This window comes from Phascolarctos cinereus, unplaced genomic scaffold (assembly GCF_003287225.1).
Source record: "Phascolarctos cinereus isolate Bilbo 61053 unplaced genomic scaffold, phaCin_HiC Scaffold_2;HRSCAF=192, whole genome shotgun sequence".
NCBI lineage: Eukaryota > Metazoa > Chordata > Mammalia > Diprotodontia > Phascolarctidae > Phascolarctos > Phascolarctos cinereus.
This window is the reverse complement of record NW_027555625.1, coordinates 249,137,360-249,156,450: the sequence shown is the minus strand read 5'-3', so window position 1 is coordinate 249,156,450 and position 19,091 is coordinate 249,137,360.

The following is a 19,091-nucleotide window of genomic DNA, read 5'->3' as shown; positions in this document are numbered from 1 at the left end:
AGATGGAAACTGGAGGAACAGGAAGCTTTCCTGATCGTACAGATAGTTAGGGCTCTTTCTCTCTGCAAAGTACCCAGTCTTTACTCACATGTGTATGTATGGCACATTCTCACTAGAATCACTGGAAACCCTGAAGGCAGGGATTGTTTCATTTTGGTTTTTATATCCCTAGTGCCTAGAACAGTGCCTTGCACATAGTAAATACTTGATAAGTACTTGTCAAAATGAATTAGATTTATTGAAATTCTACTATATGAGAAAAAATGTAATAGGGAGAAGGAGCTCTCCAAATAAGTTCGAAGTCCTTCCTTGTGTCTAAGTATAGTTTCTCCTGCTTTCATTTAATTTCAGCTCCTTTCTTGTTAAATCCTCCATAGACAAGGAAAACAATTGCTGAGCATCCCATTTATTAAAAACTACACATTTGCAGACAGGAATTGAGCTATCACCTAACTTTTTTCTTTTCAAGGTCTCACAGTCCCAACTCCTCTTTTGGTTGGTGGGGACACAGGAGAGGATCCTCAGGAGAAATAAATCATAAATGCAGAATGTTCCTTACTCCTGGATAGAAGGGGATCTAGGTGGCTTCTTGGGAGACTATGGAGAGTTATCCTTGCTAGTTTTTTTCTTTTTCTAAATTGAGCCTCTTTCCTTTATAAACACACCCTTTGTTTTCTAACTATTAAATTCATAGATGAGCACCGATAGGGATTTGTAGGAGACTGAGCAGTAAAGGTAGTGGGGAAAGAGGGGGGCAGGATTTTTGGATTTGGATATCCAAATATCCAAAGAAACAAAGTCCTTGTATGTTTTATGTTATGCTGAATCCTTTTTCTCTAATTATAACTCTAAACATCCCCTTTCCTGTTGGGAGTGCAAGCTGGTTTATTGGAGAGAGCTGAAGCAGAGATTTCCCTCTAGCACACAGTTTGGCCTTATTTAATCAGAGATACCACTTACTGAGCAAACTGGGACCTGGCCCCTTCCGCTGACAGTACTGCAAACATCTGGTGGTTAGGCAGGGTTTGGGCTAAATTCATCATGATGGCTTATGTACCATTTGGAAAAAATGTCATTTCCTTCTGGAACTGCTAAGTTTTCTCCCTCCTTCTCCCTCTGTTTTTTGGCTCTTCTTTTGAAATATTTGAGCACTAAAGTCTGAAATTGGTTATTAATAAAAAGCTAGAAGTGTGAATGCTCACAGCCGTGGATGAGGAGAGGAGGAGGGAACGGAAATTTCTGTGATTCTATTGGGGATGGAGACTCTTACCGGGATTTCATTACCATAGTACACTCAATTCAATGAGGAAACTTCTACCAAGGAAGATTGGCATTTCTCATCAACTTAAAGAGTTGCCTGAGGGCAATGAGAGGTCAGCCTCACACAGCCAGTTAGGCATCAGAGGAAAGATTTGAACCCAGGTTTTTTTTTTGTTTCTTTTTTACTGCAAATTGAGCTTTCTTTCCACTATACCATGCTGTTTATATTCCAAGACAGGATTGTCAATGAGAGCAAAAAATGTGTTGGATTTTTCAAATTAATAAATGTGGTATTTATTTCTTTCTAAACCTCTACTAATATCCTCCAATATTTCCTTATTTGTAGGTGACTTTATATGCTAAGGGAACTTGAGCTCTGTTGGTCTCTACTGACAATCTCTGGGAAACTCTGGGACCACTACCCTGCTCTGACTAGCAATTTCTAATCATCCACTACCCAGCAAGTTAAACTCCTAGGAATCTCTGCTGTGATCAGCAATTTCTAACTACTCCTGTTTCCCAACACAGAGAGCTCCAAAGACACTTCTGCAATGCTCCACTTCCTGCAGTTCAACTATTCTGTTGACCCTACAGGTGACCCTGGCTAGGGGTATAGCCAGTGGCTTGCCTCTGTTGGCTGGAAGCTGCCTAAATCAATCCTGTGGTTTTTTCTAGGAATGTGCTATCATCCTGCATTAAATAACTTGTGACCCACCTGCTGTTCCATTTATCTATCTAGCTGCTCTTCCTTAGTGTATATAAGCTCAGTTTGCACCTTCTCTCAGTGAACTTTCCTGTTTGAGTAAGACAGTGTGTTGTTCTGGATAGCACTTTTTGACTATTAATAAATGCCTTACTTTATTTGTTGATTATCTTGTTGATCTGATTTTTATTCAGGCTTGACACTACCAAGCAGGGAAAGCATTGAATGCAGCCTAGAGAGCTTCAGTTGTCCAAGTCCTAGTCTTGTTATATGTATAAAAGCTTATCATAGAAAGGTTGGCTTCCAGGTAGTGAATGTTTTGGCCATGGAGACACATGAATGATATTTATATAGTACTTTAAAATTTGCAAAGCACTCTATTTGCATTCTCCTTTCATCTTCATGATCTTGTGAGGGGTTATGATATGCATCAATCAATTAATAAACCTTTATTAAATACATACTATGCACCTAGGCACTGTCCTAGGCTTTGGGGAATTCAGGTACAAACAAATGAAACAATCTCTACTTTTAAGAAATTTATGTTTTAATGGAGAGAAAGCAAGTACATAGATGAGAATATACAGAATAAGTAGAGCAAGAATAAATACAAATAAAAACAAGGTACTTAAATGTAAGACAGTATGATAGGGTGGGGATATTCATTCCTTCCTTGTTTGTCCTTTTGTAATGCAGAACATTATTTTGCCATTTAGGAAGAGGGCCCTTTAAGCCATGGAAAAAGCAAAAGTTGGTGCTTAATCTTGCCCCAGACCTCTTTCCTTCTAAATCTAAACAATAGTGAAATGTACTCTTGCATAGCTTAGCACAGCCCGTACCTCCAACGCAAATGGATAAGAAAGCTTGCAATATAATTGCTTTAGATAATTATGTTTATACCAGAGACCAGGACACCTGGTCTGGTTTGTGTGATCTTTGACCCGTAATAATGGGGTGCTTGAGTGCTTATGTTTGTACTTGTGCCCTAATTTCTCCCTAGTCTCAGAAACACTGTCTCTAACAACCACTCCTCAGCCCAAGGACACTGTGCCTAGCAGTTATTCATGCATGGGCCTCAGCATGACCCTTATCTTTCTCCCTGGTACAGCTACACAGAGCTCAGGCCCCAGCCCTCAGATCATGTCTCTGGAAGCCTCCCAATTCCTCAGTAAGTTCCTGTGTTGTGAGAAAGCTTTCCCTTGTTGCAGAGCATTCTGTCATCAAGACAGAGGGAGAGGGGTGTCCTTGACCAGCCCAAGGACTCTTCTTCCTGCCGACTCCAAAGATCCATCCCCCTCCCTGTCTGGTATACTTCCTGTACTTTCCCATCCATAGCCCCCAAAGACACCTGCACCTTTGGATTACCTCATCAGTGTTCCTGGCATTTCTTTCTCATGCCCTTTCCCTATAAACCCTAGCTCGACCCCTGATGGGGGCTGCTTGATTTGGATGTGCATACCCCTTGCAGCCATGCACTAATAAATCCACATTTTAAATTACGTCTGGGTCTCCCTCGCTGATTTCTCGGTACAACATTTTCTTGAGAGGACCATGACTTCAGGAAAGTGATGTCATGACTTGCAAGTGAATTGGATTTAAGTGAGGGAGGACTGCGTAAAATTACCAGCCTCACTCTTTCCTCTGGAGCCACCTGGGTCCAGTAGCAAGATATAGATTAGGATGACTGGAGATGGCCTCAGGAGGATGTAGTGGGAGGCCTTGACCTTTTTTAAGCTAAGATTTTTCCCAGGTCTCAATTTGACTGAGGCAACACCTATTCAGTGATTAAAACTAGGTAAGAAATGAGGCAAAGATGGCCTCTTTTTACCTAGTCAAAACCCCCCAAAACCAAATCAATCTGGGAGGGGAAGACCCTCAGGGTTTCTGGCCCCAATAGAAACAATTACTATTTACACTCACTCAGAGCCAGCAGAGCATAAGGACAAGCTTCATGCAGAAGGAAGCTTTATGAAGAGAGGAATTCTGAGAGTTGGGGGTGGGGTGGCTGGGAATAGCCAGTATAAAGATATAGGGACAGGAAATGGATTGCCATCTTTGAAGAACAGAGAGAAGGTCAATTTGGCTGGATTAGAGTTCAAAGGGAGTTCAAAGGTACAGTGAATCTGGAAATAGAGTTGGGGCCAGGTTGTTAAAACTAAATGGATCTAAAAGCTAAAGTTTGTATTTGATTCTAGAGGTGATAGGGAACCATTAAAATTTACTGAATTGGAAAGTAACATGATCATGCTTAACGAAAATTATTTTGATGGCTGTGCCAAAAATGGTTTGGCGTGGGGAGAGACCCCAGGCAGAGAGAGTAATTAGGACACCACTGCAAGGGTGATGAGGGCTTAAACTCGGGTGGTAGTGATGTGAGTAGTGAAAAGGAGACAGATGTAAGAGATTCTGCAGAGAATGAAACAGCAAACTTGACAAATAATTGGATATGTGGGGTGAGAGAGAGTGTGAGTAGTTGAGAATAAAACCAATTTTACAAACTTGGGAGACTGGAAGAATGGTGGAAAGAGTAACCTATGCTGATGAAATCATTAATCTTTGGAAACATTGAAGCGTAAATATGGAAGAATCCTTTTTTATCAGTTCATTATATCATGGATTCAGGTTTCCCACAGGTCATTCCCCCTGGTCATAACTCCCTATAATCCTAACCTGTTTAGCCTCTGACACGGGGCTTCAGTCACATCCCTCACTGCTACCTGCATTATGAGAGAGAGCACTACATTTTTTTTTTTAGTAAACATGTTAGTTTACACATTTTGGGAAATGGGACCCTGAGAGGTTTGCTGGTTCAGCTTGGCTACTTTTCAGCAACTCATTGGAAGGTTTTTCATCTGGAAATTTCCCAGAAAAATGTCTCTCTGGCAAAGCCATTGCGAAAATACTGTCACAATGCTTGGAAGTGAAATGAATTTGAACTTAACTGGAATTGCTATACTAATGGCTTTTTCAAAAAGGCTGAACCTTGATGAATATTTATTTATTTAGTGCCTGGGAGTTACAGTTGTTTAGTTTTTTCTTCATGCCCAGTTCAGGCAACTAGAAAATATGAAATCAATAACACAGGCATATACTGGGTATAAAATGAAACATTTTTTTATAGATAATTCCCTCTTTTCTCAGCCTCACAATTGCCTTTTCCTTTAGCCAATAACCCAGGAAGGAATTCATCTATAGAAAATAAGTGAGTTACAGTGTTTGATTATTTCTGCTGTTTCAGTATTTATGACATTCTGAATAATTACCCAGTTTTCAAAACTACTTTTGCTGCTCTTAGACTGTAAAGCATGATTCCTATGAAATGAAATACGCTGAAGTGAAGACTTGGGAGGTTTCTGGGCTTCTCTTCAGATTATCTTAATATGATGTACCCTAAACTCCTGGCACATAGTAATATCTTAATAAATGCTTGTCAATTGTTTGGTGTCTTTTGATTTGATTTAGTCTGATGAATTGAATTGGAGTGTGAATTCAAAAGCAAAGAAAACATTGCCTTTGCTCTCGAAGAGCTTGAAATCGAGTGGGAAAGAGGTATGGATGTTAAGAAAAATACTCATCCGGCTATAATGTAATGTATAAATGAAAGGGAGAGGCCAAACAGTGCCAGGCAGGATTTCAGGAGGGAGAAATTACATAAAAATGGGGCATATGGTGGGCAAGGAACACTTCATGGAAAAACTGGCCTTTGATCCTGGCCTTGAAGAAAGGGAAAGACTTCAACAAAAAGAGATATTGGAGAAGACCATTCAAGACATTGAAGAAGCTTTTCACAAAGACACAAAAAGAGAGAGTAAGATGAGATTGAGGAAAAGCTAATAGTGTGGTTGACTGCATAAAGGAGACAGGGAGCTTTGCCATAGGAGCAGAAAGCTTTCTCTCCATGTATACTCTTTTTCAAGTGTTGCTAAGTTAAGGCTTATCAAAGCTTAAGAGTAATTTGCACGGCCCAGGTCCTTGCTTCTACAAGCACCTGAAGAGATGAAAAAAAATTCACTGGGCATAATCCAACTAGAAGATGATGGACTTGAAAACTTCCTATTGAGTCTTTGAGATTCTACTCTTTAAAAAGTCTTGATAGGTGCCTGAAGGACCCTTTATATGCTTGTTGGGAGTGTCACTGGGCCAGACTGGCAAAAGAGCTGAAAATGTCACGATTAGTCCCCAGGCATGTTGACCCAGAACAATTTCATACTCCTTTTGTACCTTCTTACCCCTTAAAAAATTCATAGCTAGCTGTCAAGTAGCACGTGCGAAGGAAAGTACTGTAAAATAATCTGAAAATGTGGGTTAGGTAGAGTGAGACAGTTGAGGACCTTAAATACCAGACCAGAGAGTTTATATTTTCTTAAATAAGCAAAATGGAGCCACTAAAGGTTTTGAGAAATTCAGTGACAGCATATAAGCAGACCTGTACGTGAGGAATATTGCTTTGGAAGCTATGGGAAGGATGCATTAGACATAAGAGTCTGAAGACAGGAAGACCATTTTGGAAGCCATCACTAAGTCCAGGTCATAGGATCATAGGATCTGAACTAAGATGGCAACAGTGGGATCAGATATTTTGGAAGCAGAATTGGTAGACTTTGGTAAAGAAAATGATCCACTTAATTTATTTCATATAAATTTATACTTTGCTATTTATATTTACTCAAAGTAGGTACATGCCTGGTGATGTAACAGTTTTCTTGCTGCTCCTAGCTTGTGTCTTCATAGGCAATATCAAGCATAGAATTAAAGCTATTGCATTTTGGAGCTTTTTCTCCTTGAATTATCCCAACCTTTGGTTAACGATTTTCATTGTTGATCACTCCTATTCTCATTTCACTTCCAAACCCGATGATTGTTGTCTCCTTTATCCTTGATTATGTCATCTCCTTGTTATTCCCGCCTTGCTAAGCCTAAAGTTAGGGAGCTGTTTCATCTTCTCCTTGTGGGTCCCTGTAGACTGAGCCCCAGATACTCTTGATCTGCATGGCCACAATCATCACACACACAATGTGTGTCTTGTGGAGCAGTGGAAAGAACCATGGATTGGGTGTCAGCAAAACTGAGTTAGATCCTGATTTTGTCATGAACTTTCCACATGATCTTAAGCAAATAACTTCACCTTTCTAGGTCTTAGTTTTCTTGATTCTAAATCAAAGGATTATACAATAGAATCTCAGAGTTTGAAAGGAGCCCAGGGGACACCTAACCTATCTACCTCAAACAAGGGAGTTAGATTATTTCTTGGGTCTTTGTAGTTCTGAAAGAGTGTCTGTGACAAGTGATTGGTCCTCATTCTCTCCCCACCTCATCCCTGCCCTGGTAGCCCATACTCAACCTATAAAAAGGTCACTGTTTCAGAGAAGGATTTTCAGTGGTGGCCAAGAAAGAAAAGTTAGGTATGGAGACACAGAAAAAAAAATTGCTAACATTTGCATAGTGCTATAGGTTTGCAAAGAGCTTTAAATATGTTATCTCTTTTTATCCTCATGACAATTCTGTGACGTAGGTGCTATTATTACCCCCATTTTACAGATGAGGAAACTGAGGCACAGAGAAATTAAGTGACTTGCCCAGGCTTACACATCTAGAAAGTATCTGAGGCAGGGTTTAAATTCACATCTTCCTGACTCTGAGACTAGTACCTGTACCACTGCACCACTTAGAAGAAGGAGCCATAGTAAGACAAGGAGAAGCCAGATTACTTAGAACAGATGTGTCAAACACTTAGCCTACAGGTTGCATGCAGTCCACCATTCTCTTGAGTGTGGCCCAACTCAGTTTAAATGTAGTTCCTATCTGATTTTTATGGGTTGCTGTATTAACAATAGCAGCAAATATGTAAACATACACGGTTTTCTAAGTCCATGTGTGTCCCATAGGGATCCTTATGTTTGGGTTAGTGGGCCCCGTTTCTATCTGAGTTTGACACTACTGACCTAGACTACTTCTATAGTTGAAGATGACTTGTTTTTGAGGAACGGCTTGAGGGAGGGGCAAGGAGGAGAATGAGCCATTTATATTGACTATCTGCACTGCTTCAGTATGTGCTAGCTCATCTTCCTGGTTCCTAGCTTGGGGCCTGAGTTTGAGTCCGACCAGACTATAGCCAAGTAGGATTAGTGATGTTTATTGTGTTTTTTCCTGTTTAGGTAGTGGGGATGAATAACAGAAGCTTTTCAGACATGGAAGTCAGAAACACCAAACACCAAATCAATTAATATCAGGAATTCAGAGAACAGATAACCAAGCTGGAAAGGGTCCAGAGTCAGAAGAAGTCAATGTCAGAGCAGAGTCAAAACCCGAAATTCCCAATGAGGTCCAAGAGGAGTCCAAAGTCCATGTTTCAGGTTGCAAGTGTTTGTTTTGGGTGATAGAGGAGTTGTACTATGTGATATAGTGACAAGAATACAGGCTTTGAAATCAGAGGATATGAGTTTAAATCCTGACTCTGTTATTTGATACTTCTGTGACCTTGGGGAAATCACCTAACCTCTCTGGGTCTCAGTTTCCTCTTCTGTAAAAATGAGAAGTTTGAACTTTGCTGTTCAGTCACTTTCAGATGTGTCTAACTCTTTGTGACCCTATTTTGGGGTTTTCTTGGCAAAGATATTGGAGTAGTTTGCCTTTTCCTTCTCCAGCTCACTTTACTGATGAGGAAACTGAGGTAGACGAGATTAAGTGACTTGCCTAGGTCACACAGCTAGGAAGTGTCTGAGGTCAAGGTAGAACTCAAGAAGATTAGTCTTCCCGACTCCAGGGCCAGCGTACTATGCACTATGCACTATGGCGCCACCTAGCTGCCCTGGAGTTTTGAACTAGATGGCTTCTAAAATCCCTCTTAGCTAAAGTCCTTTTTAGCTCTAAGTCTATAATTTTATACTGGACAAGGAAAGATACTACAAATCCTGGGCCATGTGGCCTCTTGTAGTTATGAGCCCTGTCATGCTCTTGGCCTGTACTTTGGTCTTCCAGACTTCTCCTGCCCTGTCCTGACATTCCTCTATCCCAGCCTGTGCAGACAGTGATCTTGTCTCCACTAACCTCAATGGAATCTATTGGCAGTTGTGGTGGGAGGGAAGGCATAGGCTGTTTGATAATTGTCTATTATCTACTTTACCTGCTGCTATTCTGGCCTTGGCTGAGAATGCAGAAGAAAGAAAATGATCCCCATCATTAAAAAGACTGTATTCAGTGCTCTGTAATGCTTTATTTGTATAGAGTGAAGTACTGTGTGAGGTGCAGTAGCAGACTTAAAAGAAATACAAGACCTGGGCCCTGCCTTCCAGGTGCATATTATGGTCTAGTTGGGGGAAAGTAAGACTCCTGGAGTAATGATTGATAAGCATTTGAATAACAATGCAAGTCAGAATAGGACTCAGTCTTCTAGGACTAAGTGAGGAGGGAGGAGTGGTGCATGTAGGGGAGAAGAGTCTCAATAGAATTATAGGATCACAGATTTACCAGTGAAGATCAGTCCATCAACTAGCATTTATTAAGTACAGGCACTGAGCTAAGCATTGGAGATACAAAGAAAGCAAAAACCCATCCCTGTTCTCTAGGAGTTCACAGTCTAATTGCCTTAGATGCTACCTAATCCAAGCCCCTCATTTTACAGATGAGGTTAGAGAGGTTAGTGACTTACCCAAAGCCACGTAGATAAGTGAGAGAATTAGGGCTCAGTCTTAGGTCCTGTGATTTCAAATTAAATATTCTTTGCAATGTATCACTGAGGAACAGCATCAGCTAAGTTTCACAGGTTGAATGAATCTACTATATCTAGAGAACAATGAAAAAACCAGCCTAGATGGAGTGGAAAGTTAGTGTAGAGGAGAAGAGGGAAATCAGTTTGGGTGCTCAGATAGAGAAGTGATTGTGGAGAGTCCTGAATGTTTCAATAAAGAATTTGGGCTTTATCCTGTAGGCTAAGCAGGGGTTCTTCATCTTTTTTGTGTCATGGAACCCACTGTGAGACTGGTTAAGTTTGTGGAGAATGATGCTTGGTGGTTACATTCATACTTGGAGGAAATGCTCAATTTCAGGTAGAGGTTAGTGAAAATAAAAATATCATCATTTTCCCCATCCAAGTTCAAGGACCCCTGACATGGATCCCTTGGAGTTTTGCTCTAGGCACTAGAGAGCCAATGAATATTTTTGAGCAGGGGAATGTAATGATTGAATCTGAGAACTAGGAAGATTCATCTGGCAACAGATAGACAATGGATTGGTGGGAAGCAAAACTAAAGAGGGGGTGACCATTTCAGAGGCCACTTCAATAGGAGAGATGACAGAGAATCAAGATATTTGCAGTGGGAATGGAGAGTAAGGAATGGATATGAGGTACACCTTTAAAATATCTTATTGATGCTTTTTATCTTTTATGTCACTGTTACATGCTAATAACTCTCCACATCAACCGTACAACTCCTGGAAAACAGGTAAGCCAAACACACTGACACAGAGACTGCATCCGAAAGCATATGCAACAATCTGTACCCATATTCCACCACCTCTCTAACAAAAGGAGAGAAGTGTGTTTTGTCAGAAGCTCCCAGGAACCAAGATTAGACATTGTACATTATCTGAATTCTAAATCAATTCTGTATCAGTTTACATAGGTGTGAGATACATTTTGAAGGAAGAATCTGACAGGACTCAGTGTGATAAAACAGAATACACTTATCTTCATGTAGCTCTGAGATGGGCATTGTGTAATGTGAGTGATGTAGCCTTTTCCTTAGAGGGACTTTGAATCAATCCCAACTTCCCTCTGAGTTTGTTAGCTCTTACCTTTTTCCCAAGGTAATCTTACATTTTGAGGAGCTGTTTCTTAAAGAGGACACCTGTTGGTACTGGAGGCAGGCAGGGAACTTCCTCTCACAGCCAGGAGAATGAATTCTGGCTACTCTCACTGCTGTTACTATAGCCTTTGGGAAGTACGGAGCCCCAGTGACATGCCTTTACATTTAGTTTTTGCCGCTGAGACATCTCTGAATGCTCTTCTGTAAATACAGGATCATGACACCTGACCCATAATCATTGCTTACAGTGACTGTCCTAAGAGATCAAAGAAAGGGGAAGTCAGAAGATTGGTAGCAAACTGGGGGAGCATGTATATGTGTGTGTGTGTGTGTGTGTGTGTGTGTGTGTGTGTGTGTGTGTGTGTGTGTGGTGATGATCTAGAAAAAAAATCTCCACCAATAGAATCTTCGCTTTTGGAATCTGATGGACACAATACACTAGACCAGAGGGGAGGAGAAGAGAGAAATGTATCAAGGCCTTCAGAAGTTAGTTGGCTGTGGGGGCAGCTAGGTAGCACAGTGGATAGAGCACTGGCCTTGGAGGCAGGAGGACCTGAGTTCAAATCTGGCCTCAGGCACATAACAGTAGCTGTGTGACCCTATTGCCTAGCCAAACCTCCCCCCCTCAAAAAAAAAAACCCCAAACCAAAAACACCCGGAAGTTGGTTGGCTACTCTGAAGAAACTGTTACATAGAAGGGAGTGAGTCATGTTTTCCTCTCCTTCTCACTGAACCGTGAAGGCCCATTTCTTGCTGCAAATCACCACTCAGTTATTGAGAGCTGCTGCACACATGGGTCACAGTTGATGTGTGACTCTTAGATATGCAGAACATGCAGGGCCGGAGAGGGGAGAACCATGTGTGAGCATTTTGGGGCCCAATTTGGGGATTGAGGACCAGAGCTTGGGCCCTTCTGGGATTTTCCAGATTTGATCCTATGAATCACGAAGAAAATAGGCATTTTCCTTATCTCCAATATTCAAAGATCTTTCTTATCTCAAGTCTTTCTTTCTTTCTTTCTTTCTTTTTCTTTCTTTCTTTCTTTCTTTCTTTCTTTCTTTCTTTCTCTCTCTCTCTCTTCTCTTCTCTCTCTTCTCTTTCTCTCTTCTCCCTCCTCCCTCCTCCCTCCCTCCTCTCTCTCTCTTTCTTTCTTTCTTCTTTCTTTCTTTCTTTCTTTCTTTCTTTCTTTCTTTCTTTCTTTCTTTCTTTCTTTCCTTTCTTCCTGTCTTTCTTTTTTAACTTCTAAAGAATACAGGTTTTAGAAACCAGGTCAAAGCTCACATCTGAGTGGTCGTGAAGTCACTATAGATTAGGGAATTTTAGAAACAAGTCTTAGCCAGCACCTAAAATATTCCCTCCTCCCTTTTCCCCACAAATTGCTTTTCAGTTCACAGGCTCAGCTGGCCTGAGCCACTGGTATCTTTGATCTTGGAAACAGGAAAGCCATTAAGACTGAAAGGAAGTCACAGCAGCTCAGAGTTGGAAAGGATCTTAGAAGTCAAACTTTCTGCCCTGGGCAGGAATTCTCTCTACAGCATCTCTGACTGGCATGGGGATTTTTCCACATTGTCCAATCTGCAAGAACCCCTTCCCCCCGAACTGAGGCAGAACTCTGATCCATGGCCCCCTCGAATGAAGTGGATTTCAGATCTTCCTCATGATCTGAGATGCCTACTTTCTCCAGGGTCGTAAGTTTTATAGTACTTGATACCTGGATGATATAGGTGGAGCAGGTCAAAAATACAGAGTCTGTTTGGTGGATAGGCCTTTCCTTTATTCCTCCAGAAGGAGCTACACAAAATACAGAATCCTATTGGCTGACAAATGGGCTAGTGAACAGACCTTAACAGACCTATCTTGACCTTCCAGGAGGTCTTGCCAAAGCTGATAAGTAGGCTCATGGGGTTGAGCTGATGAGAGGATGTCAAAATCTACAAGGGCCAACGTATGGTAGAAGAGCAGACCACAGTCTAGCAAAGAGGGTCAGTCATTGGCTATGTGCTCATGGTCATCTCTCCATATTGGGCAGTAGAAGAATAACAAGGGATAGAGGAGCAATACTTCCCAATGTAATTGAGTTATTTCTGTCATGCTGGATTTGGTCACTATAACAAGGAAAAACAAGGATAGAGGTCTTAGTTAGCTTCCTATGATTAAGCAAGTGAACTTATAATCTTCACTTCATAGTTTTGAGGCTTACTACTAAAATTTATAACCACTATCTCTATGGAATCATGTCAATCTGATTATAATACCAACTGGAATAAAATAGGGGTCCAATTAATCATCTATCACACTGGTAGCCATCTAGTTTCTGTTTAAATACTTTTGAGTACTAGCAAACTCCACAGAAGCCACCAGATTCACCACTAGATAACTAGCTACAAGAAAGTACTTCCTCATATCAAGCCAAAATCAGCCTCTTTGTAACTTCTACCCATGGCTCCTAATTCTACCTCAGGAACCACATGGAGAAAGTTTGCTTCTTCTTCTCTGGGACAGCCCTTTAGGTACTTGATGAGATTGATTAAGTCTTACTTCTTCCCCACTCCATCAAGCTTTCTGTTTGCCAAGCTTAATACCCCAGTTCCATCTATCTTTTCTCATATGATTTCCAGACCTCTCACCATGATGACCATCTTCCTTTGGCTGTGCTGCTGTTTATCAATGTCTTCCAAAGTGTGGCCCCTAGCACTGAATAATACTATCACTTATGGTTATATCATAGGAAGTGGGGTAGGACAAATTGGGGAGATATTTCTGGATAAGGGAGACTTCTTGGTACCCCTCTCATCCCAGCCTGTGGTGGCCATCTATTCTGCCTATAGTTAAGGCTAGCTTTGACACCTTCATTTAAGAGGAATGACTGAAGTTTGAAAAGAAGGGCATGAATATCCTTTGTTTTCATTCCTATCTTTTTCTCCCTCCTGTTCATTTGTTCTCAGTGAAATTTATAAACATCTCCCTGTGGCATTATTCCTTTCATGAATTCAGCCTGTAACATGGTTTCCATGGTGTCCTAATCAAAATTGGAATTCAAATCATAATGGGGGGAGGGTTGACAAGGGAAGAGAGGTAAATGAGGGAGGGAGAACTTGTTTTTTCTACACAGTAAATTAATGCTTTGGTGTCTCAGATACATCTGGAACTTCATGGCTTTTTAAAAAGATGCATTTTAAAATGTATAGAATCATCTCCAAGCTTCACATATTGCTTAGCAACAGTCCAACAGACCTTCACAAACATGCTGAAAAAATGGTATGTTCTCTCTCCCCCTGCCCACCATGAGTAAGAAGTTCTCAAACTCAGAAAACTTCCAAAGAAGAGTCAATATGACTGAAGGCAAGATGGGCCCCCAAATTAGAAAATTCTAGCAGTTCAGAGCTGAGGGAGTGTTAGTGATCATCTAGTCCAATCTTTCATTTTACAGAGGAGGAAATTGTGTCTCAAAAAGAGGAAGTGACTTGCCCAAGGTCACATAACTCATTAGTGGCAGAGCCAAGACCATTGCCCAAAGCTTAAATGTTTTTTCAACTACACAACCAACTCCTTCAGCATTTCAAAAGATCACAGAGCTGATTGTTGCGGGTATTTCCCCCACAGAAGTAGGTCATAGCCACTCTCTGCCTTAATAGATAGCTTTTTTATGAGTTGCTATAGATTAAAAAAAATCCACCATCTGATGGCCAACCTTTTGGTGATAAGTCTCTTGGAAATTAGGCTGATTCTCTAACAATAGACTTTTTCTGCTTTGTAGGATCTACTTTGTAGGATATAACTTGTGTTATATCAATCTGGCTTCCAAGAGCCCAGGCTTATCTCCACTCCATTGATGAAATGTCAGAAGAGGACTTTAGTGCAGGCAGCCACCAATGTCATTTCCTATTTTCCCTCAGCATGGCCCTTTTACTCTATTTAATTTGTTCCCCTTCTCTTGGCACACTGTTTGGTTGTTGCCACCCTTAAGATTTCACATATATCCGATACCCATGTGGACTATTCTTCCTGTCCTCCTTCCTATTTCTTTAGAATTCCATAGCATATCATTTATTCTAAATTTTGCTTTGACCTCAGCTTTTCTATGAAGCCTTCCCTAATTTACCCCACCCCACTTTAATCACTTTATTCTTCATCTCTTTTAATTATATAGCCAGGATCTCCAGGGAGCTATTATTGTCCAGATTCTGTCACTGTACAGGAACTTAATTCTAACAATTTTGTTCAACATGAATACACCATGGTTGGAGCCTGTGATTCTTGCTTTTTTTTTTCTGGGGAGCATTGTAGGTTTTTCCCCCCAAATTGGCCAGGCTTAATGAACTGTTGTTAATAGGTTGCAAGTTTAACTAATTATTTTGTGTGTGAAGGTACTGTGTATGCTTGGACAGGTGTGTGATCTTTTCCCTGCCCTTGGGGGAGATGGTGAAGATTTCTTTTTCCTTCCACTTTTCTGAGTGACTCTTGAGGCCAGGCAAGTGAAAGGGGAGAGAGGGTATCACTATTTTCCTGTTCTGACTGCTCAGGAGAGCTACATGTTTTGATTAGCACAAAGATTTCTGGTTTGTTGTCTTCATACTTTGCTCAAGGATAGAAAGCTCACAGGATAGTGCTGAAATCCAAACAACTAAGAGTGATTGTACCTATTTGCACATCATTGAATGTTGGGATGTCTGTCTTTCTTGATTTTTGTTTGCTAGCACACAGACAAAGCTGTTTTCCATTTGGGAAATGCCAGGCAGTGGCCAGGAGCTGTCCTCAGCTGAAGTTCATTTAGATGAGTAAGGCTTATGTGATTAAATATCACATGCTGGGCTTAAAAGTATGCTTACCATGTCGAATGTGATAAACTATATATAAATAATTTTTTTGTTGTTCAAGTTCAGACCTTGTTGCTCAAGGACTTTGCACTCTAGTCTTTAGCCCTTTAGCCCTTCAGATCTTGCTAATACTCCATTGCCAACCTACCTCTCTGTTATGGAGCACGCTTGCTGCTTTAGGACCCTGGTCACTTTGTATTTCTTTACTGATACTCTGGAAACTGCCTACCCTAATCCCTTCATCTGATCTCTTGTTTTTGGTCCCTCATGAATAGAGACTTTACCATGGCCTGGTTGGTCTTGCTCTACCAGCATTGTGTCTTGTGACTCAACCCAGAGCCGTGGAGAAATATGGGTTCATCCCTGGCTAGTTCTGACTCTCTGTGGGGCAGGAGAAATAGATTAGATCTGATCTTGGAAATTTCAAGAAATACAAATGGATCCTTTCAATTATGAGAGTCAGTTGTTAAACATTTACCAACATGCCTCTGATGTCAGGCCCTGTCACCAACCATGACTTGGTGCACATGTAGGGTAGGCTAACAAACATTTATAGTTAAACAAAATAGAACTATGAGGTAAGGCAAATGTTTTAGGGGGTTGGGAGGAACCATAGAATTTAATCCAAAGTCAAACTTCTAGGTTGTCCATTATTAAGAAATTTTACCATTCACATAGTCTCTTATGTTTGAAACCTGGAGTTTATCTTTGACCCTTCCCTAGACCTGTCTCTCATATCCAGTCACTTACCAGATCATGTCTATTTCAATTCAATTTAGTTCATAAAATATTTATTCCACTTCATTTAAATACAAAACACTAAGTACTTACTATGAGGATCAAATAAGGTAATATAAATAAAGTGCTTTATAAACTTAAGTGATTTATCAATGTAGGCTACCACCACCACCATCACTACCATCACTACTGCCAGTTACTGGGGATATAAAGAAAAAAAATTTGACTTTGAATTCAATACTATGGGTTTCCCGTCTCCCCAGCAAGAATAGATTTACCTTTCCTCCTAGCTAAATTTTGCTTTGTCTTAACTGCCCTCACATTCTACTGGAAGGGAGGGACTGGAAAGACACTGAAAAATAAATACAAAGCAACTTGGGGGTGGGGGAGAGTGGGGAAATATTAACAACTGAGGGAAACCATGAAATATTTCTTATAGGGAGTGGCACTTGAGGGAGGACTGAGTCTTGCATCTATGATAGTGTTATCATCTACCCCCTCCTCTCTTTTTACTGTTACAACCCTCATTACCTTCTTGCTTGTACTATTGTAATAGCTTCACAGATTTTCTTTCTTTCTTTCTTTCTTTCTTTCTTTCTTTCTTTCTTTCTTTCTTTCTTTCTTTCTTTCTTTCTTTCTCTCTCTCTCTCTCTCTTTCTTTCTTTCTTTCTCTCTCTCTCGCCCTCTCTCTCTCGCCCTCTCTCTCTTTCTCTCCCTTCAATTAATCTATCACATTCAGCTAGGATAGTTTTCCTTATGTACAGGCCTGGCCATGTCACTCTTCTACTAAGGTCCCTTCAATGGTTCCTTACTGCCCACTGGTTGAAGTTCCAACTCCTTTGTTTTTCATTCAAGGTCCTCCATAATCTGGTGTTACCCCAGCTTTACAGTCCTATCTCATATATACTACTTATCTCTATGTACTTTATGCTTCAGTCAGACTAGACCCTTTGCTGTCCACAGATCAAATTCTGTGTTTTGCAGCCTCCAGGCCTTTGCTCATGCTATTTCCTACACCTGAGGTTTCCTTTTTCTCTCTCTTTTTTAATCTCTTGAATTCTTACCTATCCTTTAAAGCTCAACTCAAATGTCAACTCTTCCCTGATACTTGAAGCCTTTCTGAGCTTCACTGTTGGTAACATTCTTCTTCTTGGGACCTTACATGATGCTCTGTTTTGAATCTTTCTAATGTACTTATTATGTAATAATGTGTATTGTTTTCTTTTTTGTTTCTTATTGCCTTAAACTTCATGAGGACAAGGACTAAGTTTATATCTATCTACACTGCCCCCTCCCCCCAGCCCAATATTCTGCACATGATTGGTTCTTAATAAATGTTTGCTAGTGAATTAGTGAATGCATCTGCAGCAGTGGAAATAGCCCGGCCTATGAGTTAGAAAGTCTGGGGTCTGGCTTTATCTTTTCCATAAATTTGTTATGTGGTCTTAGGGCAAATAGAATCCTCATACTGGGCTTCAATTCCCCCATCTGTAACTCAAGGTGGTTAGGCTAAATGATTTTTTAAGGTTTTTTCCCAGTTCTATAGTTCTATGATTCTATGATGTGTGATATTTCATCAATAAAGATAATCAATTCAATTGCATGATTGGATTTGGGATGGATGATTACTTGTAAGGGATGTTGTAGGGTTGGAAATCCTCCCTTCAGTGGGAGGCTGAACTGGAAGAAATCTGAAACTCTTTCTGATTCTGAGATTTTGTGATGCCATGATTTAGTAAATATTTCCTAAGTAAGTGTCCAGCTTTCAGCTCTAGAGATACAAGGAGGAATAAAACATAGCTCCTGCTCTAAGGAGCTCACAGTCTTGTAGGGCAAAAAACTCATACATGAAACAAATAATAAGACTAAACGACTAATTACTTTAATGCCCAAGTGAGCTGTATAGACTAGGAGTCAGCAAACTATAGAGAGTGCCAAATCTGGCCGCTTGTTTCAGGGACCCTAGATAAGAAGAGTTTTTACATTTTTAAATACAATAAAACTATTAAAAATGTTAAATCCATTCTTAGTTCTCTGGCTGTACATAAGCAAGTGGCAGGCTGGATTTAGTTGTTGGGCCATAGTTTGCAGACTCAGTGACTACAAGCATACTTAGGAAAAGGGAGATTGCTGTGGGATGGGAGGTGTCATAAGGGAGGTGGGATACACAGGGCCTTGAAGGATGGGTAAAAATGGGACAGGTAGAGAAGGGATGGGGAGGCCATGCCATACTTAATAAAAAGTAATCTGAGGCCATTTGGGTTGCAAAGGGCATGACTACTCATTACCTTAATGAGAGAGATTGGAGGAAGGGATGAGCCCCCTTCCCCCATATTAAAATAAGATTTTCCCATTATTTAGCCCAAAGAGAGTAGGGGAAGCCTTTGATATGCTCTCATTTTCAGGTACAGACATGGTAACTCAGAGCCCTTCTTTATACCTGCTCGAAACCTAGTGTTCTAAAAGCTCAGTCTATATAGCCTTGACATCCCAGCTCTTTTCCTGGCAACAATCTGATTAAAGCCAATGGAAACAGCTTTTTGAATTCTGCATGTTCACAGGTTTGATGCATGCTTTCAAAAGTGTTAGGGAGAATGATGAAATGTAGCTTCCAAGCCTTGTGGAGTAGAAGCCACATTTCTACAAGTAAGACTATTTCTGTGCTCAGAAATACCAGGGGATGGGGGAAGCGTGTGTGTGTGTGTGTGTGTGTGTGTGTGTGTGTGTGTGTGTGTGTGTGTGTGTGTGGTTATGGAGAGAGGATAGGCA